At 36.6% G+C, this 25,242-nt stretch overlaps 1 protein-coding gene and 1 long non-coding RNA gene across 3 annotated transcripts in view; both read left to right on the top strand.

Moving 5' to 3' along the window:
* The window catches only part of PRKN (parkin RBR E3 ubiquitin protein ligase), a 675,810-nt gene that overhangs the window by 429,200 nt on the left and 221,368 nt on the right, over positions 1-25,242 (top strand). The gene's annotated exons all lie outside the window — the stretch shown is intronic.
* On the top strand, positions 9-1,921 carry LOC135297375 (uncharacterized). The gene is made up of 2 exons (XR_010359388.1): positions 9-171; positions 1,827-1,921. It is a non-coding gene; the product is annotated as an uncharacterized LOC135297375 (long non-coding RNA).

The following is a 25,242-nucleotide window of genomic DNA, read 5'->3' as shown; positions in this document are numbered from 1 at the left end:
TGTGTCAGGGGAGGTTTAGGTTTAGGAAAAGATTTTACATTCACAGGATGGTTGGGCACTGGAACAGCTCCTCAGGGAAGTGGTCACAGCATCAGCCTGACAGAGTTCAAGAAGCATTTGCACAATGCTCTTGGGCAAATGGTGTGACTCATGGGGATGGTTCTGTGCAGGGTAAGGAGTTTGGCTTGATGAGCCTTATGGGTCCCTTCCAACTCAGCACAGTCTGTTTTTCTGTGAACTTTTGAAGAAGGAATCTGCTTTGACTCGGCAGACAGGCAGGCAGGCAGGCTTGGCATTGCAGTGATTTCTTTCAATTGCTGGAAATCATAGAGTGATTTCCCAGTGTGATACCTGGTCAATTGATTGTGATATCTGGCAAACACACAAGCACTCACTGAAAAAAGGAATCAGTCAGTTGTCTTGGTGGATTCTCTGCTGTCTAATACATTATGAATCTTATATTCATCTTTCTCTTTGATACTTACCAGGTACCTTTCTTCTGTCCATCTGCTTATTTTTTCAGGACTTGTGATTATTTTAATTTGTGCATAATGAGTCAATGTGTTAAAAAACTGTGTGAATGTGTAGTATGGGAAGGTGAGGGAAGAGACTGTCATATAATTTTTAAAAAGTCCAGCTCCTGAGGCATAATGTCAGATGTCCTAAATGTCTTAGCTGCAGCTCAGACTTTTTTCCATACTGCCATTCTGCTGATGCAGGAAAAGGCAATTGCATTACTCTCCTGATGACTTAAAGTAGTAGTAATTACATATATGATGTTACTAGATTCTCCACATCCTGCATTAGGACAGTTATGATTGACTTATTGATGACTTCATTAATTCATTTCAGAGGACAAGAGCTTAAAAATTACTTTTTTTAAGATTTTCACATATAGGCTTGACACTCTGAAAGATGTCTTAGTGTGTAATTTACAGTTCTTTGAAATCACCAGCTTTTCCAAACTTATTAGTTTCAACGCTTATTAGGAAATAAAAGTCAATTAGCACTTCCAGTATATACCATGAAAAGATATTTCCCCAAGGTGTAAATGTGTTACTTAGTATGACTGCTAGCCAGTTACATCTTGTCAGTACCCAGAATGTGAAAGCTTTGGATACATCTAAATAATGAGAAAATCAGTTTACACTTCACATACTGCAATAAGTCAATAAACAAAACTTCCCAGCATCCTTTGGAAAGCTGTGAAAAAAGACAGATACACTGATACACTGTGCTGTCTCTCCCATTAAGAGGCGGATACTATAAAAGGTTGTGAAACTTTTGCATGCACATATTGAGTGGATGAAAGGAGTGACTTTCAATGAATATGTTAATATTTTCTAACCTTCATAAAGTGAGATATTTAGTCCTTGGAGAGGAGAAAAACCCTACTTTACTGACATTGCCAACTGGGCCAGGGAAGGTTGATTGTTAGCAGTAAACTTCTAACCATCTCATCCTTCTGTTGTATTAGAGGACACGTGCTTTCAGTCTGTCTCCTGCTTTCAGGCAGTTTCATCATTCCTTCTGGATTCTTATTCCTTTGGCCATTCTTTTATATCAAATGAAAATATCAGCTTTTCAGGATAATTCCTTTGGTAAAACTGTCAGCCCAACATTTTCTTCTGTCTTTGCTTTTATATCGTTAATGTTTGGAAAGACCTTGGCTTTTCTGATTGGAAACAGTCATTGTGGGTGAATCTCTCTCCTCTTCTCTCTTTTTGTTGTTGTTCTTAAATTCTGTCAAGGAGAATAATCTCTTCTCAGTCCATGGAAAAATAAATAGACACACATGGATTTTCATATTTTTCATATCTTGGCAGCTCCACAGCAATCCCATTACAAAAACCTGCAGAATGTAGCAAGCCCTTGATCAACATGGAGTTAAAAATGGCAGAATAAACTAGCTTTAATTGGGCCAAGATGTTAGGAGCCAGAATTTAACTTCCACAGGTATGAGTCACCATCATGAACAAATGCAAGCAGCAATTGTTATTTTGTTGCCACAAATTGAAAGAGGTCATATACTCAGAATCAGAGTAAAAAAAAAATATTGCTGTGATTTAAAAAAACAGCTGAAAAATACTAGGGAAAATGTTATCTACAGTGTTATATGTTTTTGCTTTTGTATCAATTTTTATGTGTGATAGAAGAAGCTTGTGATGTTTGTGCACCTCTGTGGTTATTTGCTTAAGTGAAATAATAACTATAGACTATATGGCTTTTAAATATTTGTACCTACATATCAATGTGGGAGATTTTAAATTAAAAAAATAAGTATTAGATATTCTTTAGAATTATGTAAACTTGCTATTATTCAGCCTGACTTAACAAAGCTATGTATTTTACTGACAGGAGAGGATAAAGAAGATTAAATGACAATATTATCATTCTCATACTAAAGGTGATCTAACCTTGGTGTATGCTTAGCTAAGAAAGGTGAATTCCACCTTTATACTGTCTTGTGGAAGACTGTTCCTATAGCACTGGAGGAGACTAGGTTTTTTGATTAAATGTTAGCCATCGTGAGCAAATGAGATATAATAACTGTCATGTAAAATGTTAAGAAGATATTTAGAGATGGATACTCCCCTACCTTCCACTTTGTCCAGTGATTTCCATCTGTGCAGTTGTATATCCACTTCACAGAGCTGTAAAATGGAAACAGGCTGAAGCTTTGTGTCAAGTTTTCTCACTCCCCTTCTCCGTCAGTGGCAGGGTATGTGAATGGCTGCAGACCTAAAAGTCATATTTACAATGCCTGAGCCCTACAGAACAGAAACACTTGGGAACACATTTTTCTCTCCTGCTTATCAGTCTTAATTTGCCATACTGCTACTAAATTCAATTTCATGTATTCCAAATTTACCCTTTATCTTAATATAATTAAATAGCATTCTCCTCTGTATTTTTAATAGCCTTCTACCTTTATTTTATCCATACATTCAGATGTATTTAAAAACTAGTAATACTGAATTGCTTCTACTGAATTGGATGTCACAGCAGAATAGTTCAAGTGTCTTGCTGTGGTGCCAGGCTTGAACCTTATCCTGAGCTTTTGCTTTAACACTACTCTGGCACTGGGGACCATGTCATTTGAGCTAGGAAATCAAAGGCTTCTGCACACATCAACCACATCATTTTATTGTATGCTCTGACCCACAGAAAGTGGCCTATTTTTTTTTTTTACCAGTGACAGAGAAATGGTAAAATGACCTCTTGTTTGTATGAAACATTTTGTGTACAAAACTGAAAGCATTTTCCATTGAATATTTGATCAGGGTTTTTAAAAATTCTGTAAAAATCTTAACACTTGAGTAAATTTTATTCATATAAATATCATGGTGTAGTAGAGCTAGTCTCCCCTCACCAGCTGCTGAATCCCTGTTAAAATATTTCTCCCAGCTTTGAACTACATTTGTCATCAGAGATTTCCACCAAATTCCATTAAATTCTGGAACTCTGCAAAGTAAATAGCCATGAAAGCACCATGCTTCTTAGCACAAATCCTCAATCCCCCGCTAACACCTTATATTACAACTGTCTAATTACCATGTTCTGCAGTAACCTTGTGGGACTTCCATAGGTAATTAGAACTCCAGAGCATTTCTGCAATAATCCAGTAAGGACCTCTTAAGTAGAAAGAATTATGTGGTACTAATATTTTTGCACCCACGCGTTCTTCACAGTTAATTGTTTCAATTAATATTTGGCAGCAGTGAAGAAATTCATAGAGGTTCATAAACTGAGACAATTCTCAGGAAACTTTTAAGGCAAATGAGTTGTTGTGGTCACTTAAAGATGCAGGGCACTTTAGAAAAAATTAAATTCCTAACACATCAACATATTGCCACAGCAGATTTTCATATTACTACTAGGAGAGATGCCTTAACTTACCCCATTCCTTTAAGACTGCAGTGTTTGGGTAAATTGTCTTTTCTTTCCTTGGAATTTTTACCAAGTTGTTGTAGAGGAAAAATACTGTGTGAGTTGAAAAGCATGGTGAGTATGCTTTGATCCTCTTCCACAGCCATGTCTTTGATGACAGAGAATAGTAGAGAGAGCTATTGAGATGTTTCCTTGATTCTGGATGCCTTTATTTCACTTCAGTCTCACCTTCCATTTGTTTTTCTTTTCAGTTAAAGGTACCACATCTTATGCAGCTATGAGGGCCCTGTGTACACTGCACGTGCTGCTCACACTGGCACTGTAGGCTCTAAATACTATTTACTGTCCTTACTAATTATTCTGATTTTTCACCCCTTTTCAGTTGGTGTCAGGCAGGCCAGTGGTATTTCTATAGATTTATGAGAGTGTCATCTGTGCAAGAAAATTACTTCATCATTCATGGAGTACACAGGGGTGTAGAAAACAGCTTTGATCCCAAAGGCACACGTCACTCCTCCCTGCTTCCTGCTCCCCCCAGCCTTTGGGCAATCTTTCTGCACCCTCACTTTGATGCTTCCTAGAGGATCCTCCACCCCTTTGGAGTGGCCTCAGACACACCCAGTTATTCTGACACCAGGATGGAAACAGCAGCCAAGAAAGACCAACGAGATAGAGTGGGTACATGAAGGGCATGATGAGGGTAGGTGCATTTCTTCCCATTGTGCCCAAAATTGGTTTCCTTTCCATGTTGCCCTTTCCACATTGTCAGGTGTATCTCTGTGTTGGACAGGAAGACCTAATGCCCTCCGAATCAGCATGTCTCATCATGGGTACCAACCTGTTTCATTAGTTAGCTCCCAGTAGGGTAATGACTACAATTTATTACTTTACTGTCAGTAAAATAATGACTAACTTTTATGGTTGTTTGCCATACCCTTTTAGTCTTAGAATCTCAGGTTTTTTTTCATGGCTGTTTTCTGCTTTCTGTATAATAGTAATTTTTTTGTTTAACTGTAATATCCTGAGAAATAAGAAGTGGTCTAGAAGAAGTCATTGGACAGGTTGATTAGAAGGTCACATTTTTCTTGCATTAAAAGGGCAGAAGAACAAATGCCATTCCAATTTATCATCATATGTAACCTTTGATTAAACAATTTTTTGCTATATCAGTGTGAGTGGCTTTAGGCTTCAGAGTAGATTACTGAAATTAAGAACTTTAGCACAAAATAAAAAGACATTTGTTTAGGTGATTATTAAATTAAAAAGTCCAATCTGGAAGTCACCTTAATTAAATGTAACATTTAGTCCAGTGAACCTCTGTGCATTTTCAAATCAAAGCATGATGCTTCCCTAATATATCATAAATTGCCCCTTATCTGCCTGTTAATTCCATTGTTTTGCAGCCAAGATTATAAGTTAGACTTGATTAAAATAAAACTAGCTGTTTCTTTGAATGTGATCTATGAACCCTAGTAAATACAATCTTTCATTAACAGCCTTCCATCTATTACCAAGTTATGAATTTAGTTTAATTTATGTGGCAAAGTTTCCAAATAGAATACATTATAACAATCATAAAACTGTAAGAATAATAGGTCTATATTTATGTGATTTCTCGTTGTTTGTACAGCTTTGAGAAGGGACTATATTTTCCCATTGGTATGTCTAAGAGAAAAGCAAGTGCATAAGTGAGTAGGTGTGTGCACATGGAAAACCACACGTAGTTTTGCCATGAAAATAGACAATCACCATGTAAAAATTCTCAGTACATTCTCAGAGAGGTAGTACAAAATGCTGTCAGAGAGAAAATACATCACCAAAAGAATCCCTCTATGGTGCCAAATGCTTGAATAATGTCCATACAAATTGCTATTCTTAGTGAATGGGCTGTGGCTTCTGTTTCTTCCTGAACAAAAGAAAATTTACTGTCTGCCACACAGTGTGGGTAAAACTCAGATTTAGTGGTGCCAGCAGCAAAGGAAGCAGAATTTACATGTTTTCACAGGATAGGATTTTGACAAGCTTTTGTATATTTGTACAGCCCAAAGAAAGGACACAGTCACTGTTGCTGTATTCCTGAATAAGTTCTTCTGGATCAGATGTTTTTTTACCCTTTGGTTCTTGGTTAATTTTTAGTTTTTTAATTTGTAGTCTTTGGAGATAAACCATTCCCATTAAATGATAACTACTTTGTTTTTCTCCAGACAAATCTGGAAGATAAATCTGATTCTAGGTGTGCAAGATATAGATATTCTCTGAACCTCCAAAAACTCTTAGCTGAAGATACATGCTTTTTCTATATGGGTACAGCTTGCTCTCCTATGACATAAAATTAAAATTCCCACAACTAATAACAAAGCAGTGCTTCTTGGCATAGCAAAAGTGAGTGTATGCATTGTGCACACAGAAGAGATTTGTTTTCTGTGTGAATTCTTATTTCTCTAGGACGGAACTTTGAAATGTACTCATTTTCTCATAGTTCTGTTTAACAGCAAACAGAGATTACATACCTGTCATTTCTTAAAGCTGGGGGTGGGATGGGAGGGTGCTGGTGAATAGACACACACTGTTGATCCCTTTCATGGATCCATTCTAGTTATGGTGGTCCTGGGCAGCCCATGCATATAACCCGTGCCAGCTCAGTCACAAGCCTGAACAGTAGTTCTTCATGGGCTGCAAAATGGGTAGACAAATGCCCATTTCTTCCCAGGGAAGGCAAACCTCCCTGGATGTATTGACACTGCTATGAAGAAAGTCTGTAGAGTCTCCGCTTTGGAGGCAATCCAATGTTTTTGCAAGGGCTAAATGAACTACTCTCTAGACCCAGCTTTGTACAATTTGCTGAGCTCAATGAACTCTTTTCTTTTCTCCTTTCCTCCTCATACTTCTTTGTTACTTTTAACAATGTGTAGTAGAAAAATTGGCAGTTACTCAATGAAATCACTGTTCAGCTTACACCAAAAGGAAGATTTTTTTTTTGTGAATTTGCACTTCTAAGAAGATGTCACAGTTTTCAAACGAAGTGGTGAGACTCTGAGTTAATGCTTTTTGAATAGCTTGAATAAAGGGTTGCCCCTGAGTCTGTAAAACAGAAGCAGTGAGGCACAGTACCTCCTGGAGTTCCCTTTGGCCAGTTTGTCTTTGCTCTGCCCTTAACTTGGGTCTTTGTCTGCTGGGCACAATCTTGAGCAAAGTAGTCCCCAGTACAGCTTAGAAATATCAATGGAATGCAGGCTCTGACTGATTTATTCTTCCTTCTTTTTTTTGTTTCGTCTACATTAAAACAGAGTTGGCTCACAGTATTTCTTTGCTCCATCATTACTTTTTTTCAGAGCTTATTCATTTAAACTTCAGGAGGAAAATGCCACATTTGCTTTTTTTTATTTTCCCTGCTCTTTTTTTTTTTTCTTAATTCTGTTGCTGCTCTACATTAGTCCTGCTTGTAACATACCATTTCTATCACAATTGTATGTGGCTACCAGAAAAAACCTGCTTCTTGGCTGTACTATGCAAAAAGCTGTACAAAGCATAATTAATGAAGAGAAGCATGACAGGTGACATTTGTTCTCCTGAAGATAAAGTGGACTTTGTGAAAATCATGATGATGATGTAGGAGAGCAAAGGAAAGGGAAAAAATGTAGGTAGGATTTTGCTGGTTTTGTATGGTGCTAAGATGGAGATCTTCAGCAATATGCAACGTGGCCTTCCCTTTCTAATAACCATTCCCCCACCTCAGTGTCTGAAGTATCAATTTATGCATTTTCTCTGCTAGAATGAATAAGGAACATGGGTATCCAGTGACTGTGATCTTCACTGAAGTTATGGAAACCTTTTTGTATAGAAATACCAAGTTTATAATGCTATCATTTGTATATTGATAGTGGAATGAAATCTGTCATTTAAAAACCAATTTGATGCTATTAAGTAGATATTTCCAAGGCAGCATTATAATCTATATCCGTGATCCTTACATCAGTGAAACATTGACCATTAGAGATAAGTTGAGTTGATTCATTTTTTTTCCTGATACTGTGAAATTAAAATGTGGCAACCAACCATATGCAATACTTTTGGCAAGTTCAATTTATGGCTTATAAAACCTAGGAAAAGGAGAGAGATCGCATTAAGACGTGATCATAAAAATGTACTTTCTGGGGATATTGTATCTTTTCCCAAAAGTGTGTGCTCATAACACTAACATATAAAAATTGCAAGAAAATTTTGCATAAATGGTTCTATATTTTATTAAGATCCTCAACAGGATGGTGTTCCATCAGTTCTGACTAGGTTGATTCTTCTGTTGTTTCCTTTTGTTAAAAAACAGAGTTGCCATAACAACTTCAGGCAAATTTCCTGTAACTTACCTAGAATGCTATTTTTAGAAGTATTTAGAATTTTGGTTGCTTTAAACAAAAAAAATATTTTTATATTGATACTTTTAAAATATTTTTATATAGATAGCACTTAATGTCTTTCATATTTCTTGATAAGAGAATCATGCATTTTGTTTCCTTCAATAACCTGAAGAAATAGAAGTGTTTAAAAAAAATCAAATAATTATTCCCCAAATTGCAGTTGAAGTAAGCAATCATATTATCCAGTTTAAAAATCTTCATAGCCTTTGAAAGGTCTCAAAATTGATTTGTTGGCTCAAAAATAATGAATAAAGAAGTTAGGTTGTTCCTCTCTATTACTGCCAAATTATTAGGTTAGATTATCACCAAACATACCCACCTAGCATTAGCAAGCCATCTTTTTGTGTGGCAGAAAGTCTCTAAGTGAAACAGGTATTGAGAACCTGTTTAAAGTATTCAAGGAATTCAGGAATTAAAACATTGAAATATGGGTTTTAGCTGAATTTGGTGCAATGTTTTTTTTGTTTAGATTTGGAAACAAAAAAAATTAAATGTTTTTTTGGAAGACTATCTACTGAGTATCCTATTTTTTACCTCCTAGAATAATTTAGCATTTCCTTTTGTGATCAGAGAGCAAAAAAAGGAAAGGGTGAAGTAGGTGTTGTGGTTTTGTCATTATTAATTTTTTTAATATTTGTTGTTGTTTTTGCTCTTTTTTTTGGAGGCTAAACATTCTGGTATGACTATATTAACCTCCATCAGATGAATTCAATTGTCATAGCAGTATTTCTAGTACAGGATTTGTTTCCAAGTTCTTAATAATTCTGTCCCTCTGCTATAGCAGAAAATACACTACAGGCTTATCTTTGAACTTCTGATAACTGTCCAAGTGGGAATATTGGCAGTTTGTTGTATTTAGTATATTAATTGAGGAGGTTTTGTAGCTAACAATAAACAAATGAACTTCGTGAAGTTCACTCTGGTTTTGGTTTTATATTTTTTAAATATTTTTCTTTGACATGTATGATTTTCTATATGAACTCCTATTTTACTTGCTTAATGCATTAGTGATGCTTATATCTACTTAATGTTGTGATGCCTTCATTACCTTTGTTTTTATCTTGTTCTTCTACTGCTTATCTTTTACATACATTTTTGCTTTTACAAAGTAAAAAACAGGATCCGTTTTCTCTGTGTGTATTTTTATTTTACTTCTAAGTAGTACATGCTGTAATCCAAGAAAATGAATGTTAAAAACTAATTTGCAATTTGTCATAATTAATGTATTTTGGTTTTTTAAAGTAGGAAAAAATTAATCTCTGTCTTTTTGGTGTGTCATACCATTGATTTTTCAAAGCAAACCCCACTGAAATCAATTGGGAGTCCTGCATATAAATCCATGGCATGCTATGGTTCCTTATTTATGGGTTTTAATTAAAAGGGAAAAGACACTGGAAATCTCAGTACAAGACTATGGAGGTCTTTAGAATTTTATTTTTTTAAAGGTCCTCCCTTTGTATGATTCTGTCAAAATGCCAAAACAAGGTATTTATCTAGTCACGTAAACCGGATGTGAAAAGTAGATACATTTAATAAATTGAAGAGCTTACAGCATCATTCAAGAGAGTAAAAGGATTCAGCACCACCTCTTTCCTTCTCCATATCCCCACTCCACATTATCCTTATCTGCAGAATTAGACTCCTTATTAGGTCTTCTGATAAGAGTTCTTCTGCTTTCTGAGACTCACAATTCTCAGAGCACAAGAGTGAAGTATTGTGCCTGTGGGTCCGTATGTTATATCACATACTAAATCAAGAAGAGGATTCAGGTTACAGTAAGAGTGAGAACAACCTTTGAGAAGCAAGGCATTCATTTAAACACTGCGCCATGTTCAGATATTGAAGAGTGTGCACTGCAGTAAGGTAAAAACACCACTTACTTGCTACAAATCAGTCCCTTATCTATGAAAACAAGCCAGACCATGTTTTCAGTAAAATTAGCACATAAAACAGTCATGTGGGAACCCCAGGGAAAATGAGATCTATTGAATGAACTGATTTTTTAATGTAGTTACAAATAGAGGTTTACTTGAGGATTTCAGTGGGTTTTGTTGGCTTGTGGGGTTTCATTGTTTCTGGTTTTATTTTGGTTCAGGTTTTTTTCACTGATGTGCAGAATTTTCCACTTGAGCACTAGAATCTGTTGCAGCTATTTAGGTCACCCATTGGGTTCACTGCAGTCAGAGGACTAAGGTCACTCCTTAAAGATAAAATATCTCCTCACAGCCTGGAGTTCTCAGCTGTGACCAGGGGTCAGCTTATAGGTGAGTGGTGGATATTTAACTTAGAGAAAAATGGACGTAAATTTCCAGTTCTGTACAAACATAACCCCTAAATAAGCCAGAGGCTATCAGGAGGGGGCCAGTATCTGCAGACCAGAAAAGTTTGTTTTCTTACACACACATTTTCATACATTTTTCTAACCATGTATGTTTTATCTATATGAATTTGTATGTAGCTAATATGAATAAATTACAAAAATGGCTACTTTCTGCCATTTTGGACACCACTACTTGGGTCATGTGTTCACTGATAAGTAGAGTTCTCCAGGTGAGCTCTTGATACTGTTGCAGTCTATTGAGGTCACCCTTTTGACCTTGCATCCCTCACCTATTTGCTTGGGTCCATTAGTTACAGAAAAGTTTCCCTTTCATTTCTGTGCAAAATAAGCCTCTGCAACGTCCACGGATTTCAAACTACAACTTGTTCTGTTTGTAGAATAGTAGTGTGAACCAGCCAATAATTCTACAGAAATGTAACTTGTGGTTCAGGGATAAAACCACTTAATTTAGTTTTATGGTGATTAAGTTTATGTGAGGTTACTACTACTGTAACTTAAAGGAAACAAGTGCAAGCTATCTCTAGTTAGACCAGATTAGTTCCAGTGATATTTCTTTTTTTTTATTATTATTAACAATGAATTGGTTTATGTATCTTCTTCCATTTCAGAAGGGCAATAATAATTTAATCACAATGGTATATAGTGCCAGTATAAGCCAGTGAAAGAAGGTTGATTTGTTTACGTGTTCCAGTTTGCACTACTTTTGTGACACATTCTTTAACAGTAGATGGACAGTCTATTGAATTGATCCTTACGTTAAATCAAATAATAATAATTTTCTACCAGAAATAATATTTCTCCTCAGATTATTTTTTTTTCCTCCAGATTGTAACCTGGAGCTGTATTTTGTTTTCCACATGTCACATTATACAGACTTGTCAAGAGAGATTTTGTGAAGGGAAACTAATGCCAAACAGCTTTATCTAAAGTTACTGTTTAAAAGTATTGTGAATGCCTATTTTTTTAGAATCCAATCCAATCCTTCTTATAAATATATTAAAGATAGCCCAGGTGACATGACTACTTAGCCTCACCAGCAGCAGCCATACAATATCTGATGTATAAGTATTTCCCTACTTAACTGAGTTTAAGATAATTGGTTCTGCACTCATAATCAAACAGAATGAGTGTAGGGTTTTATATGGATGTAAATGTTTAAAGAAAGGATAAGCAGTCCATCAAAACTGTGAATAATAAGGAAAGAAAATGAAAAAGTTTGTCATCATTAAAAATTTTTGGAAACAAAAGCCGAAATAATTGGAAAATTGAATGCTCAATTGGGAGAGCTGTTCGGGAAAAATTTATAACTAAACTGGATTGTTTTGGAAACTGGATTTCAAAACTCTCTTTTTTCTCTCACTTGAGGTATGGTCATGTTTACTTAATAAACACTTGCTTCTCCACTTCTGTTTAAGGCTAGGAAATAGAAAGATGTTTGAATGGAAAAATGAGTAAGTAATGTAGATTTGTGGGTCTGCATTCTGTTTGAGAAGCTAAGTAATTTTTTATTTGCTGTGCAATTTTTTTTCCTGGAAAACACCCTTTATTCTCTAGACCTAAAATTCTGGCTGTTTTATGGTGTAAATTCTTCCCTATTGATGCATCTTTGAGGGTTTATTTGAAAGCAAAACTTTGGGTTTTGAGTGGAAATGCAGTTTTAGGTTCAGAAAATATAGACTAGCATACTCTAAACCCAGTCTAGACTACAGACTGGGTTTTGTCATCTTGTTGTAAGTCTGACTTTACTAGGGGATATGATGGACATGTGTGGTATCATCCACAGTTCTAAATCTGTGCCATCATAACTCATAAATTCTGTCATTCAGGTATTCCTTGCAAAAATGTCCAAGAAGTAATAGTGGAGGAGCTTCTTCTCAAAATTCTGTTGCAGGCTATCTATAATGGATCATTTCCAAGAGGATTTGATATTAATATGACTTTTCCTTTTACTTTTACTCTTACACTGATGAGATGTCTCATTATTCTCAGCCCTTTCTAATGCATGGGCCATACTACAAGATTTAATTTATTTATTGTCTAGGTGATTTCCATTTCCTTTTATTTACCCTTTAGGCAAAGTAGCTGACTACACAGCAGCCCCTGCTGTTTGGAAGGGACATGAATGGATGTCTGAAACTGAGTTTATTTGGCATAAGAAATAGAGCCAGTCAGAGCCACTTCAACATGGCTTAATAAAAGAGAAGTAAATCTGTGTGAAAAAAAATCTTCTAGGCCATATATATAACAAGTCTTGTTGCATCTTGTTTAATTTGGAGAGATTGGTCACCCTCCCAGAAAGATCTGGTAAGGGAGATACAATTCACTGCTTTTATATTCAAATTGCTTTTTAAATGTCTAGATGAATACTGAAACATTTTCTGTATATAAAGCTTCTTGAAATTGCTGCTGTATTTAAAACGTGCAGCCTCAAACAATCTTTCGTAATTCATTTATTTTTTATGATTTTTCATCTTTGAATTATCCAGCACCTAATACTAGCGGTTAATGGTTCTTTAAAATTACAGACTGGAAGTTTCTAACATGGATACAAGGATACATTTTTACCACACTGAAGAGTCTAAAGATCAAATTTTCTACATTTATTGTAAAATTATTAGCTTTTTTTTTTTGCTTGTTGGTAGAACTACTGAAGTTATTAGTACTCTCAGTGAGTATAGAGTTCTGCACAGAGCTAGTCAGTTTTCCCCCTTTCCTTTTTAAAGTCGCTAAAACTTTTAAGGTGTTCCAGACATTGCAATGTACTCATTTTAGAAAATGATTGAGTATTTAATAGAGCCCATTTAATTCACTTGAAAAGATTCATTAGCTTTAACTTTTTCTATTCCATGAATGCGATATAATCATGCTGCAAATACATCAAACCCTTTCTGCTCATTTTTTACACTGCCACCATATATGTCAGTTGAAACAGAGAGGAAGCAGCCCAATTCCTGTTTCCATTCTTTTAAATCCATTTATAAACCAGTTTGGTCTATGTCTATTATGGAACTTTTTGTAATGGTTTATGGTAATTTCTCAAAAAGTCCATAAGCTTCAGCCTCATCAAATATGAAAAATCATACTTTTCGTTGATGAAAACCCTATGATTATTTATTGACTAGGTTCATTATATCTTTTAATGTTTCATTACAGTAGTAGCATTCTTTCCCCTGGTGGCACATTTCTGTCCTGATGATGCTAGTTATTCTGAAGCTAATTAACAAAAAGTTGTTCATCTGGTTAAAAAAAGAAGCAGACACGTTATTGATATTCTCCTTAGTAAACTGTCCTAAATAATTAATGCAAATAGACTTCCAGGGTTGTGAATTTTGATGAGAAGTTACTCTCAAAGATGAATTATTTGATTTAGATATTTTCCCTGCTAATCCACTGGTTTTTGTGTTGATTCATGTAAATCTCATTTTGCCTTAGTCTGTTGAGGAGGAGGGGGACACAAAATTTAAGTTTTTAACAAATGAATGCTAATGCAACAGAAATCTAGACTGAGTTAAAACTCTTCTGCAATGCTCTAAGTCATTGTGTTTGCATGTGTAATAGAACATGAATGTACAGTGCTGGGAACTCTCACAGCAAGAACAGTTTCCTTACATTACTGTGATATTTGAGTTCCAACTTCATGTTTGCTTAAAGGAAACTCAGTGCAAACACAAAATAAAGGACTGAGAAAGATTTACAAAGGAGATCACGTTTTCCCCTTTTTAAGCAATCTCTTGGGAGGGATGGAGGAAAAAAGAGTGCATTTTTGTGGGATGATGCATTCCATCTTTTCATCCATATAGTTTGTGGAATTGTTCCAGCTTCCCTGGTGTTGCACAAAAGCACACAATAATACACTTGTGCAGCTCTGGGGTCTGAGAAAAAAATGAACCCTGCTGATGCCAGCACCCTATCAAGCAACATATCCTGCAAGCTCAACATTGCACATTCACTTCATTTCCTTCCTGGGCATTCAGGCGCGAGTGAACTCAAAACAAATGCCATCAGTTGATTCCAAAGTGGTCTAAAAGGCTTAATATAAATTCCTTGCTTCTGATGCTGTGATTCACTTGAACTCTGGGAATTTATATGTATATTCTGTTGCAATTTTTTTTCCTCCTTTCACTGAGGATGGGGGCACTATATGCCTATATTCACCTCTCGTCTCTTTTTTTTTGTTGTTGTTTTTGCTGAAAGGCTTATTGGAGAAGGGGGTTTTTATGCACTCTAAAAACCAGCACATATATTCAGTGCCTTGTAATGTCAGATGTAGTCCTAGCAGAGTAGCTGGTTTTACAAGACACCTGCTGTAATATTTGAGGGCAGGATCAAGCCCTGCCTTGATGACTGAGGACAGAAGCTCACTGCTTATTCATGGTGCTGTATCTAAGTCTGAGCAGGACCTAGAAGTTTAGTCTCTTATGCCACAGGGTAATCCTATATGCTAATCTCATCCTGTCAAACTATTTGACTCAATTTTTAATGACTTTATGACAGTTGTTTGGAAAAGTTCACACTTAAAACTTCTCAGAACTTACACATCTCTGTTCAGAAATGCAAACACACGCTGAGTGTCTTCCAACTTACACAGCATGGCACCAGGTATCAGCTCTTTCATGAGTCAGCAAAACATGCCTGTGTCACAAAGTTGCCAGTGTTTATGAAATTAATTTATTTAAAGTTATTTCTGTAGAAAGGCCAAAGATAATGGAAGTATTGAAGAAGAGCTTCACTTTGGAGAGGCTTTGCTTCTTAATGTCTGAGCTTGCTACCATTAACCACGTTAATAGCAAACTTACATACCTCTAAGTATAAAAATCTTTCATTTAGTGTCCCCTTCTGGTGTTTTTTACAGGAACAGCCAGTTGGAAGCAGTGTTTGAATCAGCGTATATTTGTGTTTTCTTCTTTTCTTGCACAAATTAGGAATTATGATAAAAATGGGAACATAAATTTCAAATCTTTACCTATTCCTAAGGTAACTTAGCTCAAGTAACTTTTTATGCCAAGGGAAGATGGCAGCCTATGGAAACCTCAAATAGGGTGGACTGGAAAAGTAGTACTTTAGATTGAATCTAAATACACCCTATGTCTTATGGAAGCAGTGTCTTTTCTTCTCCCCCACGCTCCCCACTTTCTTTTAGAAATGTCATCCCTTTTCCTTTGCACTCAGATTCTTCAAAAAGGAAAAGACAATTGATTTCCCTGGTTGGTGCCATTATCTGAGATGCAGGAAATTCTATTTTTTCTCTAGGACAGAGCTAAGCAAAAGTAGCTGTAGTCTGTCTTTTGTAAGTTAAATTAGGACGTGACGAATAGCTTCAATAAGGAAAAAAAAAATAATCTCTTCTGTTAAAGAAAATGTGAAGATTTGCCTTTCCACACTCTAAGTCACACAATGTGACCTATGAAAATTTTCAGACCTGAAAGAAAGTTAGCTATGTTTTTTGTTGTAAGATTTTCCTAAGTGTTGCAGAAGATAGGCTTCATTTATTGATTTTTCTGAAAAATAAATACGTGGAACTTTTTTCAATTACCAAAATGCTTAATGAGTTGAACTTTGTAAACTGTAGCACTGTAATCTACATCACTGTCACTATGCAAGTGTGTGAAATAACCAGAGCTCATTTACTGAAAATTCTTTCATAATATTTGCATGGATGGTAACAGTAGTTTTACCTGCTAGGAAAAAAAAAAAACTTAGGACTTCAGGACCTGCATTTAAGTCTGCAAGCATCCAGAAAATATGTTTCTTATAGTGGTTCCTTATTTGACCATAATTGAGTTTTGGATCCTTTTTGGATCAAATATATTTTCATTTTGGAAACTTCTGTTTTCCCCAGCCATAACACAAATACTTCTAGGTGCAGCAGGTTAGGAGTGGGGTTAGGAGATCAGCTCCTGGGTCCACCATGAGCACTCCCTCTCCTGTTCTCCAACAGTGGATGCAGCTCTCATTGGCAAGGGCAATGGACCAGTGGTTGCCTCAGCAAGGCTTGAGTGGCAAAGATATAGGGCTTTTTTCTTTGCTCCCCTCTCTCCCTCCCTTTCTCATCTTTGAAATGAGAAAATAGGCCACCAATTTAGTGGGAACTGAGTCTGGCCAGGCAGTGCTGTGAGCTTTGTGTGCTCAATGGCTGCCCGCCATTTCCCAGACCATCGACAGCCCTCTCTCACTGTTTTCCCTGGCTGCATAAAGAGAACATTGTGTCTCTTGGAAGCTCTGGCTCATACCCTGCCCTCTGTGTGAGAAAAGGAAATGCTCCTTCTGTTCATGACTTAGCAACGGTTGGCAAAAATGATGTCATATCCATGGTAGCAGAAAGACAAAAGGAGAGAGAGAGACTGCTTTTCTAGACAGATTTTACACACCACATTGTTCCATGAAGGGCTGAGCAAAGAACAGGCATTGAAATGTTCCATTTAGGAAAGAATACCAGTCTGTTTTTTCAAACTGGAAAGAAATGTGGTTTATTTATGCCTGTATTTGAGAGTCCCGTTTAGTAACATTATAGTATGGTATGTATGAGATTATTTCTCTCTAGGTTTGGTCACTTCACTGTTTGCTTCAGCCCCTCTGCTAGAAGTACATGTGTTAGTGCGTTCTTTATTGCTACTAATTATGGGTTCATATTAAGTAAAATAATATTAAAAATAGTGCTTAAAATGTTACAGACAATCACGTAACTCTAATATTTTACTTTTGTGGTCCCTCACTCTATATTTTTATAATATGGTGTTACTAATATATTGATATAGTAAACTGAGTTTGCTCAGTAAACTGAGCATCAAAATGTTAGTTTTTCTTTGTCTTTAGTGTTTTTTATCTTTGTTCAGATATGCTACACAATATCAGTGCTTCTGTATAATGAATAGTTTTTGGAATAGACCTGTTCAGGAAGTATATCTATATGTCTGTTCAAGGCTAAAGAGGAAAGAGAGAAGGAACCTGGAAATTTCAGATGTCTTATTATAAAGCCAATGATCCTACCCTTCAACTGAGATTTGAGCAAATTCTAAAGATCAAATTCAGGCCTCTCCCTAGCTTTGTGGTCGATGATGCTCTTTATGATCTTTAGTTATCAAAACTCTGACAGATTTATGATGAAAGCCAACACATTTCATCTCCCACTCCATCTCTTTTCAGTAGGCCTTTCCCTGGAGAGCAAGGGGTAACCCCCTTGGTTTTTACAGCAAAATTTGGAAACTTATATATATATAAGGGATATATATAGGGACCTCCCTTATATAGGGACCTCTCCTTTTATGAAGTGCTCTGATACTGAGCAGCCTTTGCTGACATGGAGCGCTAAGTTCTGTCCAGCACAGATTGAATCCAGAGTACAAACCAGTGCTCGACATGCATAAATTCCAAACCGGAACAGAAAATATTTCTTTTTAAATATATGTACCGGGTTTTCCTCTTTTTTTTATGTTTTTTGTCATGTGTGTTGTTCTCACTTTTTGTTTTGCTTATAGATGATGCGCACTGCTGCCACTGGGGATACCTAAACCATGTCCCCAGATGTGAGATAACCAGCTTATGGAAAGGTGTCACAGACTGTGATTGTTACTGTCATGGTCACTGCTTTCTCAAGTAGTTCCTAGATTTCTCTAAGAATGAGAAATATCACAAGAAATTTTAGCTGTCTTCCAAATGTGTGCCTTTGGGAATGAAATGAATGTAGCTTTAAAATGAAATCAAGGCTTAGAGTGGGCTTCTCTGAACAGTGTAATATTAATCTGCTTTAACTGCTTGTCCGGTCTCATTTTCCCTTGTACAGTAAGGCATGGCTTTGTTTTGCAGGTGATTCAAATATTTCTATGAGCATCTTACCTTGAGATAGAGAAAAATTCTGTTGGATCCTGAAATAGTTGTTGCCAGCCAGTTTGGTATAGAGCTTCCACAAGCTCCTATAGCACTTTGTTTATTCTTGCTGCAGAACAGAATGAACCTCTTTGGAATAGACATTGCCAGCCCTTCTTGAATCAGGTTTGAAATTACTTTTAGTGCTGCTGTAAATTGATTTGGAACAGAATTTAATTTCTGTTTTCTGCCAAAATTTTGATGCCATTAATCTCTACTGACTTGAAGCACTATCATAAACACAAGCTCTGGCATGTGTAAGGAGGCAATCTCCCAGGTAGACGAGTCACTAGGAATAGGCTCCAGAGACCCTCAAGCATCAGCTACAGATTGAGTAACAATATTTTTGTGTTTGCTGTGCTTAAAATGTGGTCTACCAAACTTGGTATCCAATCCAACCCTTTGGGGTTGGAGTGGATTTAAGCTGTAGCCACAATAGCAGTTTTTAGTAGTATGATTGTTTCTGAGATATCAGAGAGAAATTGCACTGTTGGCATATGGATCCAAAATTAGCATTTGAACTTTGTAGAGAGATGAATAGGGTCATTTCTTAACGTGTAGCCATGTTAAGAATTTTTTGCTTTCCTTAAGGGAAATGCTTTCTGAGTTTTTGATATTTTTCTATTTTGGATGAAATTGTTACTGTCTTCATTAAAATTCTTTTGTGAATGTTCTGATGAATTTATGGTAGGAGCACAAGTACATCAAGGATAAATAAACAAAAATTCTCAAACTGTGTTCAGCTTGTTAATTGGCTATGTCAATAGCAGATGGACATTTCTCCCTGTCCACATGTCCTTATGTGCCTACAGCTCCTTCCTCTTGCTGCAAATTTAATATCAGCCAAAACAACAAAAGAGAAAATGTCCTGCTATTGCAACATTAATCTTTTCTGAAGGATTCTCTGATGACAAAAGATTAGGTAATTTTTCTCAACTGCCAGATAGCACATGCTTATCTAAGGAAGGAACAAAAGCTTTTTCCTCTGCCTTTTCAACACCTGTGGAAGTTTGGGATCCATAAACATTGTGTGGGAGTTATTGCAATATTTGGATTTTCTAGTTTGAATGAGAAGGCTGCAAAGAAATATGTATTGTTTACTCTTGAAAAGAAGGGAATAAGTGTTTCTAAAATTACAGAATGGAGGAATCCATTACACAAACTTCTAATTAATTTGATTTAGAGAAAATGTATGTTCTCCTGAAAATAAAGACATAATTTTAAAAGTACTAAGCAAAGTACATCAAAGTGAACGTGGTCCATCTTGACCTGAATACAGTCTTTCCAGATCCCAATTTTCTTAAAGGTAGAGTTCACCTTATCAGAGAAGCTGTAATAAAAACCAGTCCTTTCAAAGAGTGAGTGAAAGAGCACCTCTCATCTTTTAGCCTGTGCTCAGAGTTCTGAAAGTTATCTCCTCATTTATATCATCAGACTTTTCTGTAACAGCCTTTTAATCTGAACAACATCTGCCTTCTCTTGAAAGGCTACTGACATTTCTGTGAATCCTACCTTCAGTGCACCCAGGTGGAAATCGTCAGTTTTACTTAAAGAAACTGAGTCATGGAAGAATCCTGACTACAGTGCCCTGCATTCGTAAGAAAGGGATCTGAACTGTCTCTCACAAGCAGGCCCTCTTGTGTGATTTCACTGGACTGAGGTTTAGTGATAAAACTTGCAGCTGTGGCTCAGAAATTTTACTCACTGATTTCTCCATCCTCAGGAGCATGCCTGTCATATATGCCATGTAATAATGAAGAATGCAGCACTAGAGGAAGCAAGCTTTTCCGTAAACAAAGTCAAAACATTTTTTTTATGTAAAAGCATACTTTTTGACAACTCTTAGAGCATACAATGCTTCTGAGGCCGCAGGGCAGGATAGTTGAGTCAGCCAATACATCAGAATACAACTGAGTCACGCTTCCAGACAGTGTCCTAGATATTTTTAAGGCCATGTAGCACACAGTAGTGCCATTTAGACTTTACCACATGGGTGCAGGTGCAGTCAAACAATATCAGTCTGGTATCAGCATACTGTTGTTCTGAGACACCAGATCTTGCTGTCAGACTTCACAAGTCCCAGCCTCCTACATCTGCACTGTTCAACTCTACTTCATGTGAGCTTCTGCATCCTCCCAGGCCTTTCTGCTTCTTCTTACCCCCTCTCTTGTCCCTGTATATCCACTGTCTTTTTATGTTTGCACACTAAATCTGATGCCTTATTAAAGTTTGCATCTTTACTGTTTGCTTGTGATACAAGCCACTTATTTTCCTTTATTTTAGCATGATCCGTGCTTTAATTTTGCATTTCCTTTTTTGTTTCCATGTAGACATATTACAATGTTTCCTAGATCTGACCAGGTTACTCTGTAACCTCTAGGTTACTCTGTACCACGTCACATCATTGCCGGGGATGAGGAGAAAGGGATTCTGGCTTCCAGAGGAAGGGCATGGGCTTCTGGTCCTAAAAACGTGGGGCATTTTCAGGCATTGTTCATTGGCTCAAGGTCCATGTTGAGCATTTTTGTATGTGGATCACTGTCTCTCTTGTATACTTTTGTTATTAATATTGTTGCTCATGGACTTTATAGTGGGAGTATTAAACTGGGGAATACCATTCCAAAACCAGGACAAGAATGTAAGCCCTTAAGAAAAAGAAGCCTTTTCAAAAGCCATGAAAAAGGTGGAGTGAAATATACTACTTCAGAAATAGATTTTAGTACTCTGGTGTGCTAGAGTCTGTCAGGGAACATAGTATACTTACTGTCCTCTTGGCTGTGGTGGGCTTTACACTCCAGATTTGTTGCAGAAGTTCCCCACAGTTGATAATTACCATGTTGCTAGCATAAAATTGCATGCTAGTGGGAATGTCAGCAATTTGTACTTGGTATTCTTTTTATTTTTTTTCTCTGATAAAAATATTCTGAAAAATACTGCTGATTGTTAATCAACCATCTTATTTGGCATGCATGTTGTCACCTTCCTCAGAGACACCAAGAAAGATAATGCTCAGGGAGCATACACCATATATTCACTTTCAAGAGTAGATCTCAAAGCTTTAAATTCAGGAGAAAAGAAGCCAACTTACCGTAAGACTTAATAGCATTCACTTCTGAATATTTTTAAGAACATCTTCAGCATTCTATCTTTGGGTATATCTGTCACTTCAGTCATTGATATGGGGTTTAATTTAGTTTCATTATAGCATATCTTCAAATGCCTTTCAGTAATTTTTATATTTGTTTGTTTGATGGAACAAAGGTTCTACTTATTGCCAAGCATATCAAGATACCATCATATGTGACTCTGAGTTTAGCTGAACCTGCTGTTGAGCAATTTCTTTCTCAGTGGTTTCCTTGCTGTGTCCAGGACCTTCTAAGTGATTTTTCAGAAAGTTCACAAAATTAACAGCATTCCCTCATTTGCAGAACAGACTAATTCCTGATGCTTAATGTTTGCAATTTCAGTATTGGATGAAGTGTTTGTTTGAAAGAATGTATTACCAATGTGCTTTGGCTTTCTGCTATCACTTTCCCCAGATCAGGCCAATATTTCAAAACTGAGCTTGCCAGTGTCTTTGGCACTCTGTTGTCCTGGCACCTGATGTCTGTACTGCTAAGTACTGATACCTTGGCTGCACTTCTGCTATCTATCAAATGTCTGCACCAGTAGTATCAAAACAACAAAGTAATGCTTTGTGGCAGTTATTTTGAGAAAAGGAAGAGTAGCATTTCATTAAATCAACTAATTACAAATATTGTTAAAACAGTTGTTGTTCCTGCTGGTGAGATCAGGTATAGAATCTAGGTATAGCACAAAGCGTGACATCATTCATGAGAAATCATGTAAGCTTAAAGCCCATAAAGTGTCTAAATTTTGTTTATGTTTGTGATTGATAGACTTTGATATTAAAGTGAGCAGATGTAGAACTGCTTATGGGAGCAATACTGGTTTCTGCCTAGACTCGGTTATTAGGTGGCTTCATGAAAAAGTAGAAAATGCTCTGGGAGACACAGGTTGCTATTTTTAAGAAGTAAATGCTTCAGTCTTGGCATTCAGAGACTCAGCTCTGTGGGAAGCCAAATCCTGTAAATTTAATATCTGGAATAACAGCAAAGCTCAAGGAGTGTTGCCAGGTGCATTCAGCTGGCATGTCTCTGAAGTCCTCGGGTGAGATTGATATCATATGAGCACACGTTCTATTGTATTGTATCCAGAAATTAAAAGCTATTTGTTGTGGTTTAACCCCAGACGGCAAATAAGTGCCACACAGCTGCTCGTTCACTGTCTCCCAGCAGTGGGGCTGGGGAGAGAATTAGCAGAGTAAAAGTGAGTAAACTCATGGGTTCAGATAAGAACAGTTTAATAATTCAAATAAAATACAATAATAGTAATGATAATAATAAATTTTAATGAAAGGCAAATAACAAAGAGAGAAATAAAACCCAAGAATGACAAGCAAGTGAAAATGATTGTTGACCACAAAATGACCAATGCCCAGGCAGTCCCCAAGAAGCAGCTCCCTCCACCAAGCTTCTCCCAGCTGCATATGCCGAGCATGACCCCACATACTCTGGCATATCCCTTTGATCAGTGGGGACCAGCCATCCTGGCCATGTCCCCTCACATCTACTTCTACGCCCCCAGCCCACTCACTGGTGGGGTGACAAACAGAAAAGGCCATTGATGCTGTGTAAGCAGTGATCAACGATTACAAAAACATCCCTGTGTTATCAGCACTGATTCCAACAAAACCCAAATCACAGCCTCTTACCACCTACTGTAAAGAACAGTAGCTCTACTCCAGCCAAAACCAGCACACAGCTGAAACAATGCTTACAGTCCTGCTGAAATCCTCAGCCAGCACTACCCAGCTGTCATTCTGGTTTTGTATTTATTGCTGTTCTGTTCAAGGTATTCTGGAATATATAGTTAAAATGTTAATTGACAAATTTGTGCTGTTGTAAGGTGTGCTTTGAGGGGGAGGTCCTATGGAGTCATCTAGTTGATGCTACTTAGTTTTAGTAAGAAATGCTTGGATGATTAAAATTATTATTTTTAGGCAAAAGTGAAAATGGCCCTGTTCTTGTTCAGGAGGAGAAATTACACATTGAGATCATCTGTAGCTCTCCATTATTGCTTGCTTGGATACAGTATTGTTTCTGTCAGCTATTGATTCTGTGTAGAGGAGGTTTTTGATTCTCTTCACTATTCTTTCATGCTCATAGTTGTTCTGCTTCACTTTATGAGGTATTAGTGCAGGTTGTATATATGTTATGTGTGTATATCGTGTGTACTTCTGTATTTGTATTCCTCATTTCATCAGGAGAATCTTGGCAGCACTATTGACTCTACTGTGCTGTAATATAATGTGCTGCTATCAGTCCTTACACATGTTGGCTTGTATTCATTACTCTTGGGACAGGGTGAATAGGACAGGGATTTACTGCTAGAAGTGTGAGCACTTCCATATACTTCATAGTCATCTGTAGACATTCAGACCTGAGGTAGGTCCATGCCTACCGTAAGGATATCTGGTTTCTTTTTTGTCCCATAAAGTTTGAATCCTTGTAATGTTCCTCCAGGGATTTTTAGCATATTCCATTATCTCTCTACCATAATGTATACAGAATTGCATTTTTGAACTTGTTTCCTATGGTTCCATTTGTTGGAGAAGGGCAAAAAGAGGGAAAAATTTTATAAAATGAAAATGTTTGCCTGTGAAGAATGATTATTTTATGTGGAGAAAAATTCAAGTGATTCATTCTGCATTCATTACTTTTTACGAAAGCAGTCCCATCTATAGGGTATGACACAAGTACAAATACACTACATCTTGATATAGCTTTATGTAAAAATCAATCAGTGGATACCATCATATTTGCTGAAGAATAAGTTTAGGATAGAAATATCTGTCGTTTCAAAATGGAAGGGTTATGTAGATCAGTGCAGTGATTCTATCTTTATTTGTTTGATCCTTGTATCATTCTCTGTTAGTATACAGGAACATGTTGAAAAAGCAGTTGGAAGCACGATGTCCTTAACTTCTTAATTTACATGCTCGTGAGGCTGTCAATATCTAGGATACTTCACACATTGTATAGTCATTATTTTAATATGATACATAAGCTCAGTTGTTCAGGTAAGCTAAGTAAAAAATTAGACTCCAGTTACATTGCCATAATGATTTTACAGTACATAATTTAAAAGGTTTTTTTTTTCCTAATTCTGTCTCTCCTCATAACCATTAGAAAGAATTCTTCCAAAAAATGTCAGGTTTGGTGCATTTCATACCTGCCCTGTGGCTGATCACAAATTCCTGCTTTCTTTCATCCATATTTCATACATTTGAAGTTGCAGCAGGAGGAATACCTACTTTTTTGCCTCAAACTTCGCAGTAAAAGAGATCTGTGTTCCTTTACCTTGGACAAATACTAGAATAGCAAGTACAAGGAAGCTCTAAAACCTTACTTAATAGACATGACCCAACAGAGAGAGATAAGTAAGCCACAGGTTTAGGGTTGCTTCTGCCTATTAATTGATAATAGGAATAGTATTTTTTTCCAGATGTGTTTACTATTTTGTGTTCTTTGTACAGCTTTCATTACTGCTCTTAAATTGCACTCATAAAAAAAGGGCAATATCAATATTCCTACTTTACTGATGGGAAATTGAAGCATCAAGTCTTGGTCTAGCCCAAAGTCACATAGGAAGCTAACAGCTGAGTAGATC

The sequence above is a fragment of the Passer domesticus genome, chromosome 3 (genome assembly GCF_036417665.1).
Source record: "Passer domesticus isolate bPasDom1 chromosome 3, bPasDom1.hap1, whole genome shotgun sequence".
Lineage (NCBI taxonomy): Eukaryota > Metazoa > Chordata > Aves > Passeriformes > Passeridae > Passer > Passer domesticus.
This window is presented reverse-complemented; position numbering and strand designations above follow the sequence as displayed.